The 12,906-nt window shown below is 37.3% G+C and overlaps 1 long non-coding RNA gene across 3 annotated transcripts in view; it reads right to left on the reverse strand.

Moving 5' to 3' along the window:
• Positions 1-1,457: 1,457 nt before the first annotated feature.
• LOC122096806 overlaps positions 1,458-12,906 on the reverse strand; it is a 34,176-nt gene continuing 22,727 nt past the window's right edge. Inside the window, exon 4 of one of the 3 annotated variants that reach the window (XR_006145402.1) lies at positions 1,458-1,482. This is a non-coding gene — a long non-coding RNA (uncharacterized LOC122096806). Of the gene's footprint in view, positions 1,483-2,459; positions 2,595-12,351; positions 12,504-12,906 lie in introns of those variants that run through there. The other 2 variants (XR_006145400.1, XR_006145401.1) reach the window with 2 other exon arrangements.

Here is a 12,906-nt window from a genome sequence, read left to right on the forward strand (position 1 = left end):
TATCCCACAAGCTGTCATTAGTATTAGAGTGCTTTCATCAGCATCACCATTCTTTCAGAAACACATCACAAACTGCACAAAGTTCACATCTAATCATTTAGAGGGGTATTTTTTTTGGGGGGGAGTCACCCACAGGGATTGCACTAAAATGTTGGGGGTAATATCCTAAGATCTTTTGCTCAAGGCTAGAGCTCTACCATTTTGAGCCACAGCTCAGATTTTCACAGACATCCTGCCAGGGCTGGGTTTTAAACACACCAGTGTCAGGTCTCAGCCCCCATGTATCTTGGATGACAGGGGTGAACAAGCCAGCAGAATCTGGTTCCATGGTGCTTGGTTGCAGTGGTATACATCTGGCTATTTAGATTAGATTGCAGTTGTCAGCATCAGACACCCAGCTTGCTCTGTGATGAGGTATTTGAAGTCCTATTCTTATAGAGTTGCAGTCACAACATTCAATCTTTTTTGGTGCCCGTCCTGGGTCTTGAGTAAGGCTCTAGACACAGTCCCTAAGATTTTATGCTCAAAGCTAGTGCTCGACTGCTTGAGCGACAGCACAACTTCCGGATTTTTATGTGCATGTGGTAGTGAGGAATCGAATCCAGGGCTTTGTATGTGCTAGCCATCACTATAGCACTGAGCCACAGGAGTGATGTGTATAAACAGATAAATGTGTAGATCGGCATATATATATGTCTACATATATATGTAGATGTATAAATATATATATATGTATAAAACAAGAGAAAGATAAGTGTATATTATTAAATTACATAAATTATATTATTGCCAATTATTGAAAAATTATTCCTTCCATTTTTAAGTATCATGGTTGAATACATAATAAAGTATTAATTGAAAATTAGTCAATGTAGTGTAGTTGTTGTGTATAATTTTATAGTATACTCATACACTAACTACTAATTTAATTGTTACTTTTATAACATTTGTATGGATGTATTTTGGAATGCGTTTCTTAGAATCTCCCGCCAATCATTAGTGGCAGTCCCAGGATTTGACCTCCAGGCTTAAGTTGAGGTTTCGGCTATGGCTATCATAATAGCCAGCCAAACATCAGCATGTAAGATCATGTACACATTCTGGGCCTTGTCATTTAGACCCAGGATGGTCACAATGCAAAGCAAAAAAATGTAAAACCACCTTCTTGAACTTCTCTGTTTTATCCTTCTCCTTTTTATTTTTTGCTAACGCTGAGATTTGAACTTGGGTCCTAGGATCCCAAGCTCAGCTGTGGCAGAGATGCCAAGACCTGAGTTCAAGCCCCATGTTTGGCCAAAAAACATAATAAAATAAAGCCCTGGATGGAATTTTTTTGGAATTTTTTGGAATTTTTCTGTCTGGCATGGGATTTGAACTCAGGGTCTGGATAACTCTGTGGCATTGTGGGTGAAGGGGAAGCTCTCGGTCCTTGAAGACAAGAAATTCAGACCAGTTCCCAGGCTCTGAATTGACGCCACAGCACTGGAAAAAATAATATTCATATATGATCACTATTTACATACATGGGTTTAGTAAGTATGACATATATTACCCTTATTTATTTATTATTATTACACATATAACATTTCATTTATTACATCCTATCACGAGTATATATTTGCATATGGATTATACATCATACTGAGACCCAGGATTTTTTTTTCAGGAAAAAAATGTGTCAAAAGAGGTTTCTTCCTACATGAATAAATTTTTGGCGATGTTGGGATTTCAACTCACGGCCTATAATGGCTAATCCATAAATGGGGTCACAGTCTCAGCACACCAGCCTCTGGCAATCTGAGCTGCCAGGAAGTTCTAAGGACCTATGATCAAGCCACAGTAGTGCACTATATATATATCGATAGATGTGTAGAAGGCTATGTATATATATATATATACATATACACACACATACACACACACATATATATATACAGAGAGAGAATGTGAGGATATCATTAAATTATATAAATATAGTCACCCATTATTAGTTATTAAATTATGTCTCCATTTAATGAAGTATCATGGTTGAATACTTATAAAAATTTTAATAAAAATTAGTCAATATCCTTCCATTAGGGGAATCATACCATGGTGCTAGAATGGAAGATATAAATCCAATAACTTTTGTGTGGCATTATAAAATAGAATCACGAATTAACTGCAAAATTAATTGTTATTACACATTCCATTAACATTCACATAAATAGGAACTAGTCTTTTAGGATCTCTCTCCATTTGTGGGTGGCAGTCTTGGCATTCGAACTCCAGGGTTAGGTAGTTTACTTCCAATGAAAACCATTGGAATAATACTGTGAAGGTTTCAGATGGTCACAATGAAAAAAAGAACAACAAGAAGAAAAGAAAGCCAGCTGTCAGTGGTTCCTGCCTGTAATACTAGCTCCTCAGGAGGCTGAGATGTATAGAATGCCAATTTGAATTCAGCAAAGGCAGGAAAGTCCACGACATTCTTATTTCTAAGAGATCACAGGAAAATATCCCCATGGGTTGGTTCTGTGGCTCAAGGGCAGAGGACTACTCTTGTGCAAGAGGAGATCAGACATAGGGCCTGGGCTCATATTTCAACCTCGGACCTGCCAAAGAAAAAAAAAGAAGGCAATAACTCCATGTCTCTGAGTATGGATGGATGATGTATGGATGTCACAAAGGATTTACAATATAATCATCAGTGTGATGTCACATTGTCATTATGACATCAGCTCATTGTGACATCACAAATATGTAATGATATCACACCACTATGATATCACATTGTCATTGTGACATCATATATACATTATGAATGCCAATTATTTGATTTCATTATATTTCAAATGTGGCATGTGGGTTCATATAAAAAACACATTTTGACTTCATAATCATGGTGACATCACAATCCCTTTGTGACATAACATTGCCACTGTGATATCTCTAAACATCTGTGCCAACTAAAACATGTCCTGTCCTCATGTTTTGTGACATGTTGCCACTGTGTTAGGCTCATTGAGAGCTCAATCTATTTTTGACATATTATTTCAGGTATGACATGAAATATTAGCAATATACTGTGACATCATGAACATTGTGACATCACACTACTAGATTTAATGACCATTGTGTCACATTGTCACATCACGAATCTGTTCTGACTTCATCACATTTGTGCCAAAAAATGCTTTGGAATCGTCACAAGCCCGTTCTAAATTTATATACTCATTGTGAGTTAATGACAATTGAGGTCTGGAATGCCATTGTCACATCACCAATCTACTGCGACATCACAAAACTAGTTTGAACTCATCTCTATTATGGCATCATCAAATAATTGTGACATAACAACACTATTATGACATTATAATTTGACATCATATTGCAATTGTGATATTACATACTTTCACAAACCTATTATGATCTCATCACATATAAGAAAATTCATGGCCTTTGGGATATCAAGCTCCTTCTGTGAATTGTATCATTGTGAACTTCTAGCAATTCAAATGTGAAATAAGATGTCACATTACAAACTAGTTTGGACATCATTAACTCATTTATTACAAACTAGTTTGGACATCATTAACTCATTTTTATATCAATAATTATATCATTTTTATATCATTAACACTTGAACAAACGAAACCTGTTAGCAACTTTAGCACTTGTAACAAAAAACATGGCCTTTGCATCATCATACTTCATTTGTGTATGTTGTGACTTCAATCTCATATCCTCACCATAAATTAGTGGCAATTAAGATCTGACATGCCATTGTGACATCACAAACCCTTTGTGACGTCATTACCAATGTGAAATCCGACTGTTGTTATGACACCATCAGCTCATTGTGACATCACCAAGCTACAGTGACATCATAGCATTATGACATCACATTGCCATTTTGCTGTCATAGACACATTGTGAATGTATATCCTGTGATTTCATTCTTTTTCAAATGTGGCATATCAGTTGATATCAGAAACACATTGTGACCTCATAACCATTGTAACATTACAAACTCTGTGTGACGTCATAACCAGCCATTTTGCTGTCATAGACACATTGTGAATGTATATCCTGTGATTTCATTCTTTTTCAAATGTGGCATATCAGTTGATATCAGAAACACATTGTGACCTCATAACCATTGTAACATTACAAACTCTGTGTGACGTCATAACCAGTGTGACATCAAAATGTTGTTATAACATCTTTAGCTTATGACATTATAGCATTTGCCATTATGACATTATGACATCATAGTCACATTATGAATGCCTAATCATTGTATTTGAAATGTGGGTTGATATCAGAAATTCATTGTGATATCATAACCATTGTCACATCAAAATCCCATTGTGACATCAATTTGGCAATGTGACATCACAATGTCAATGTAAAGCTACTAAGGCATCATGATATCACAATGGTCATGAACTCATAATGGGCTTCTGATATCAACTGACATGCCACATTAAAAATAGAATGAAAAACATAATAGGCAACCACAATGTGTGTATGACATCAGAATGACAATGTGATGTTTCAATGCTATGATGTCATTGTAGTTTTACACGTCAAAATGAGCTGATGGTGTCATAATGCCAACATGATGTCACAATTATGATGAAGTCAGAAAGGATTTGTTATGTATCAATGGTATGTCTGTCAGTTGTCATTAGTTCCCCATAAGAATATGGATACAAAAAAGGTTCTCTGATGTCACAGAGGCCATGTGTGTTTTCAAAGGTGGTAAAAGGTCCTAATCTGAATGGCACAATGTGATTCATCATGTCACAATGGAAATGAGATGTCCCATTGTGTTTTTGATGTCACCGTGGTGGGATGAGATCACAACGGTTTTGTGATATCACAATTTGTTTGTAATATCAGAATGATATATCCAATTTCAATTACTTAGAATTCAATATGAGGATACCAGGAGATAGAAGAAGCTTCATAGTATGAGGTCATATTATGAGAAAACCCAATGGGACAGTGATTTCACAAACACAATGTAATGTCTCAATATCTTGTTATAATAATGTTTTGATGTCACAATTGGTGACACCATACTGATGAGGTGGTCGTAATAGATTGGAGATGTCCCAAGGGGTTCATGATGTCACAATGGCATATGGGATCTCAATTGTCATTAACTCACCATGAGTATATGAGTTTGGGAAGGGATTCTGATGTCACTAATGTATATGTAGTCAAAAAGCTGAAGAACTAAAAGATCTGACATGTCACAAAGTGACACAATGGTTATGATGTCCAGCAGTGTGATATCATTATGTTACACTGGATTTTAGATATCTCATGTCGTATCTGAAATATGAGGTCGAACACAGACTTTCAACTCACAAAGGGCCTAAGACATCACAATAGCATGCCACAAAAGTTATGAGGAAAGGAGAGGTACTTGATGTCACAGTGAGCTAGTGATATAACAAAGGCAATGTGCTGTGACAAAGAGATTTTGATGTCACAAAAGTTATGAGTTCACAGTGGTTTCCTGATATCAACCCACATGGCACATTTGAAATAGAATGAAATCAAAGAATAGGCATTCACAATGGGTCGATGACATCAAAATGACAAAGTGATGTTAAGACAGCAATGTTTGATAGGATAGGAACTCATTACCTTGCTCATGTAAATGTAATCCCTCTGTACACTGTACTTATAATAAAAAAGACACAGAAGAAAAAAAGAGAAAAATGGTATGGTGTTATTGGGGTTTGGTGATGTCACAATGAGATGATGGTGTTATGATGACAATGTGATTTCACAGTCATAATTATTGCAGAAAGTATTTGTGATGATACAATACTATGTGTGATCACAATTTTCATTAGTTCACTATGAGGATATGGCTACACAAAGGTCTGTGAAGCCACAGAGGTTATGTGTTTCTTTAAAGGTGCTAAGAGCTCACAATAGCTTTGTGATGTCACAATGTGATTGTGAAGGCAAAACAACAATGTGATGTCACAATGGGGTTGTGATGTCACAGTGGTGATGAGGTCACAATGAGTTTGTGTTGTCAATATGAGTTTGTAATATCACCATGACATGTCCAATTTTAATTTCTACTAGTTCACAATGAGGATACAATTTCAAAGAAAGAATCTTAAGCTCCAAAGACCATGTGTTTTTAGTCATAACTTGTGTAATATGCAGCCATTAAGATATTTTAGTCCTTCAGTAGGCTTAGAATCTGTTTTCAAACTCATAATAATTCAGGTAGGACATATGATATCTATCAGAAATTGACTGACATCATGACCATTGTGACATCATATGGATAGATATTAAGACCATGGTGTCACATTGTGAACTCACAAATCTGTTAGGACTTCAACACATTTGTGCCAACACATGACATTGAAGATAACACGGTCCCTTTGTCAACTCATATCTTCATTGTGAATTAATGACATTTGAGATCCAGCATGCCATTGTGACATTTCCAACCAGTTGTGACACAAACAAGACCACACTAAAGCTACCAGCACGACTATATTTATTTCAGGATTATTTACCATATCTAAGATATGGAACCAACCCAGATGCCCCTCAGTAGATGAATGGATCAAGAAAATGTGGCATATATATATATACACACATACATACAATGGAATTCTATGCCTCCATCAGAAAGAATGATATTGCCCCATTTGTTAGGAATTAGAAAGACTTAGAAAAAATTATATTCAGTGAAGTAATCCAGCCCCAAAGAAACATAGGTTCCAGGTTTCCCTTATTTGCAATCACTAGTATATGTCTGAGTCAAGCAGAAAAGGTCAGATAAGTTGATGTTACTGGAATGAACCCTAAGATAAGTATTCCAATTTTTTTTGTTTATTTTCCTTTCATGCAATTTTTTCTATCATATTTATAAGATGATTTCTATGTTGCTTTGTATGTCCCTCCCCCACAGTATAACCCATACTTTCACTGTATTTGATGTTGGTATAGTTTGTGGAGGGGAAGGGAAAAAAATAACAAATCATTTAACTAGGGATACAGGAGGACCCATTGCAACAATGAGATGTACAAGTCGTTTTGTCGAAAAACGAACTTAAAAACTTTGGTGGGGGGTGGGAGGAGGATTGAGTGGGGAGAGAGGAGGAGTATGGGAAGAGTTTGGAAGGGGAAACGAGGAGGCATTAATGCTTGATAAGAAATGTACTCGTTATCTTGCCCATGTAATTGTAACTTTTCTGTACGGTATTCTCACAATAAAAAAAAAACACAAGACATTACAAACCCCCTCCCAAAAAAATTGTGACAGCACAAACCTATTATAGTAGAAACACATTATTATCTAATAGCCATTGTGGTAGCACAATACCTTTGTGATCCCACATTTCCATAGTGATATCACTAACCCACTGTGAAATTCCAATCCTCTCACACCCAATCCAGGTATGAAATGTGATACCCGAATCCAGTGTGACATTTAGATCATAATGACATCACACTGATAGATGTTAAGAGCATTTTGTCACATTCTGACAACACACACCTGTTAGGACTTCATCACTTTTGTGACAACGCATGCCTTTGGAGATACCACAGTCCCTTTATGAGCTCATATACTCATTGTGAGTTAATGACAATTGAGATCACATGTGTCATTTTGATATCACCAACCCATTTTGACATCACACACCTCTTGTAAACATCACTAGTGTGGCATCACCAATTGTGATATGAAAACCTTATTAAGTTATCATATTGCAACATCACATTGCCATTATTATATCACTGTTCCATTGTGTTTTCTAAAACCTAGTATGTCTTCATAGCATTTTAGAAAATTCATGGTCTTTTATACTTCATTCTTCTTCTGTGAACTCATATCCTCATTGTGAAACAGTAGCAACTGAAATTGGACATGTGATTTTGAGGTATGACTTCACAAAACTATTTGATTTCATTACCAATTTGACATCCAAACCCATTGAGAACTTTCATTACCATTTGACATCACTATCACATTTTGACATCCCAAACCGATTAAGACCTCTTAGCACATTTGATAAAAACATAGGACCTTTGTGACATCACAGTCGCTTTGTGTAACTATACCCTCATTATGAACTTCCAATTGGTATCAGACATGCCATTGTAATATCACGAACCCTTTGTGGCATCACCAGTGTGACATAACATTTTCATTATGACAGCGTCAACTACTTTTGATATCACAAAAGTACAATGACAAGATAGCATTATGAGATCACATTGTCATTGTGAAGTTACAGATAGATTGTGAATGTTTATTTTTAATTGTTTTTTTTTCCGGTTGTGGGGCTTGAACTCTGGGCTTGGTTGCTGTTCCTGCTCTTCTGCTCTAGGTGAGCACTCTATCGCTTGAGCCACAGCACCACTTCTGGTTTTCTAGTTGTTTTTATTGGAGATGAGTCTTATGAACTTTCCTGCCTGAGCTGGCTTTGAACTGCGATCCTCAGATCTCAGCCTCCTGAGTAGCTAGGATTACAGGTGTGAGCCACCAGTGCAAAGCTATTTCATTCTATTGCAAATTTGACATATGTGTTGATATCAGAAACATAATGTGACATCATAACCATTGTAACATCATAAATCAGCAGTGACATCAAATTGTCATTATGACACCATCAACTCATTGTGACATCACCAAACAACAATGGCATCATAGCAGTATAAATCACAGTGACATTGTTACATCATAGACGTAACATTGTAAAGGCTTATTGTATGAATTCATTCTATTTCAGAAACCCATTTTGACAATATATAACCATTCTGATATCACAATACATTGTGACATCACATTGCCATTGTGATATCATTAATCTGCTGTGCCATCACAAACCAGTCCTGTCCTTATAAGTTTTGTGCCATGCTGCCCTCGTTATATATTAGGTCCTTGTGAGCTCATAATCTGTTTTCAATCTCATATTTCTGGTATGACATGTGATATCAGAAATCCCCTGTGACATCATATTGCCAGATTTCATGAATATTGTGTCACATTGTGACATCACAAAACTGTTAGAACAGCATTACGTTTGTGACAACACATGCTTTTGGAGACATTACAGTCACTTTTTGAACTCATATATTCATTCCCAATTAATGACAATTGAGATCTGCCATGCCACTCTGACATCATGAACTCATTGTGACATCACAAATTTATTGTGCTCATCACGAGAATGGCATCAACAACTAATTGTGGTATGAAATCATTATTTTGACATTATATTGTGGTATTGCCGTCGTGACATCATTGTTCCATTGTGTTTTTACAAACCTACTATGGCGACATCACATCTTAGAAAATTCATGGTCTTTGAGATTTCAAGCTTTTTTCTGTGAACTCATGTACTTATGACCCCTAAAGCAAGGACACAAGCCATTGAGTCAAATTTAATATAATAAAACAATTTACAATAGAAAGAGGATTGTGATTACCTTATCCTGGACTGGATACCCAGGTCCAAGAGCATCCTTGACCAACAAACTTCAGAACTTCAATGGGCATCACCACCCTTTTTAATTGGTCTGCAAACCACCATCCAAAAAATTATGATCTCCAAAGCTCCAAACCTCAATGGGCAAGGCTTTTTACTTTTCCATTCCTCCCTCCTTCACTACAGAGCTGTCCTTCCTTCCTGGTCTTTCCTTTTATCCCTTCCACCACTTCCTTCTTCTCTTCCACTCTCCTCCACTCTCCACAGGCCTGCCCTACTCTGCCCCCGTGACCACTTGCCAACCTTCTGCTCTCCATCAACTTCCTCTCTTCTCAGATTTTTCTCTTTATTCCATCCTGGTAGCACCAATTTTTATTTCCCCTTCCAATGCTCTGAAAATGCAACCTATATATAGGTTTACCTCTCTTTACTCTAACGGGTCTTCTGCCTAACAGTTTTCAACAATCACTTCCCAAACTGCCCAATGCTCAATCACTCCTTGACAGCTCACCATGTGAGGCTTGACACTTCACCTTTGGCGGCATTCCCCACACTCTCCGGTGGGCCAGACCAAGAATTTACAATGATTATCAGCTCAGACAGATAATTCTGGCCCCACTGGTTATTACATTATCCTCATAGTGAATTAGAAGAAATTGAAATTGTATACGTCATTGTTATATTACAAACTTGATGAGACATCACTAAACCATTGTGACCTAATCACCGTGGTGACATCACAAACTCATTGGGATATCACACTGACATTGTGCTACCATGATCACATTGTGACATCCCAAACCTATTATGACCTCAGAAGTTTTGAAAGAAAGCATGGCCTTTGCGAAATCACAGGCCTTTTGGTATCCATACCCTTATTTTGAGCTAATGACAATTGAGATGAGACATGTCATTTTAACATCGCAAAACCTTTATTACATCATCACCAGTGTAATATCACATTGTCATTATGACAACATCAGCCCATCATGACATCATAAAACAATGACATCATAGCATTATGATATCACATGGTCATTGTGATGCCACAGACACATTGGAATGCCTATTCTGTGATTTCATTCTATTTCAAAAGTGCCAGGTTTGTTGATATCAGAAATACATTGTGACCACATAATGTTTATGACATCACAATACCTTGATGACACCATATTGCAATTATGATATCACTAACCCACTGTGACATCACCAACTTTCTTATTCTCATAAATTTTTGACATGCTTCCAGTGTCATCCCTTTGGCCTCTCTGAGTTCATAAATTGTTTAACTCATGATACTTCAGGTATGACATGTGATATCAGAAATCCACTGTGACATCATGACCACTGTGACACACTGCCAGATATCATGACCATTGAGTCACATTGTGACATCACAAACCTGTTAAGACTCATGACACTTGTGCCAACATATGCCTTTGGATACATCATTAACCCTCCTGAACTTACATATTCATTGTCAATTAGAGATCTGGCATAAGATTTTGACATCACCATCTCATTGGGAAATCACAAACCTATGTGACCTCATCACCTGTATGGCATCACCAACAATTTGTGACTTCAAAACAATACTATCCCATGTAATGGTAACATCACATTACCAATGGGATTTTCACCATTGCATTTTCACCAACCAATTATTTCCTCATAATATTTTACAAAATTTATGGCCTTTCTGACTTGTAGCTCCTTATGTGAACTAGTATCTTCATCGTGATCTAGTAGAATGAAATTGGACATGTAATGGTGATATTACAAATTCATTGTGACACCATTATCCAAGTGTGACCTTATCACCACTGTGACATCACAAACCCATTGTGACATCACATTGCCACAGTGATATCTCGGTCACCTTGTGACATCCCAAATCTGTTGTGACCTCTTAGCACTTTTGAAAAAGCACATGGTACTTGTGACATCACAGTCCCTTTGGGTAACCATATCCTCATTGTGAACAAAGGACAACTGACATCAGACATGCCATTGTAACATTACAAACACTTTGTCACATCATCTCCAGAGTGAGATCACATTGTTGTTATGATACCATCAAATCATTGTGACATCCCAAAATGACAATGACGTCATAGCATTATGACATCACATTTTCATTGTTAGGTCATAGAGACAATGTGATTGCCTATTCTGTGGTTTCATTATATCTCTAATGTGACATATAGGTTGATTTCAGAAACCCATTGTGACCACATCACCATTGTGATATTACAATCCCTTTGTGACCTCATATTGACATTGTGATATTATTAATGCAATGTAACATCACAAACCTCACGTCCTCATAAATTTTGTAACAAGTGTCTACCTTGACCTGGGCTAGATGCCCACAGCTAAATGCAGCTTCAACCATGAACCCTCAGACCTCCAAAGAGCAGCCCAACCATTTGTTATCTGGCCTGTAAATAAGCAACCCCAAAAATAATGATCTCCAAAGCTCCAAACTTCAAAGGACAAGGTTTTTTTCTTTCTATTCATCCTCCTTCTCTACAGACCTGTCCTACCTTTCAGGTCTTTTCATTTTTTTCCTTTCACCATTCCCTTCTTTTCTTCAGGCTTCTCTACTCTTGACAGGCCTGCCCTGCCCTGTCCAGGTGGCCAGTTGCCATCCTTCACCTCTTGGTCTCCCTCAATTTCCTCTCCCAGGTTTTTACCCTCCTGCAGTCTCTTTACTTCTTTCCTTCCAGGCCTTTCCCTCTTTTCTCTCCCCTTCTGTTGCTCTGAACATGCAGCCTATGTATAGGCTGTACCCTTCCCCCACTGCAGTATGTTTCCTGCATAACAGTTTTCAATCATCACTTCCCAAAAGTCCATGCCCAATCACTTCATGGCAGCTCACAATGTGGGGCTTGACAACCTATCTCCTTCAGCAGCATGTGCTGCTCCCTTCAGCTGCATGCACCCGCCTCTCCTGTGGTCCAGACCAGGAGGCCATGATGACTATCTGTTCCCATGGATGATAGGGTCACTGCTGGTTATTAAGTGTATCATGGTGATCTAGGAGAAATTGAAATTGGACAAATTTGTGATATGACAAACTCATGATATAACTAACCCATTGTGACCTCACCAACACTGTGACATCACAAACACATTGTAACATCACATTGCTGTTTTTGACACCAGGATCACATTGTGACATCCCAAACCTATTATGACCTCTTATAACCTTTGAAAAAAATACATAGTTTTGTGACATCACAGTCCCTTTGTGTACCCAAATCCCCACCATGAAATATTGACAATTGAGAATCAAACATGACATTTTAACATCAAAAAGTTTGTGAGATCATCACAATTGTGACATCACATTGTAGTTTTGACACCATCTGCTCATTCTGAAATCACAAAAGTAAAATAATATAATAGAATTATAACTTCACATTGTCATTGTGACATC

Source organism: Dipodomys spectabilis, unplaced genomic scaffold, assembly GCF_019054845.1.
Source record: "Dipodomys spectabilis isolate Male_0828 unplaced genomic scaffold, ASM1905484v1 ptg000391l, whole genome shotgun sequence".
Lineage (NCBI taxonomy): Eukaryota > Metazoa > Chordata > Mammalia > Rodentia > Heteromyidae > Dipodomys > Dipodomys spectabilis.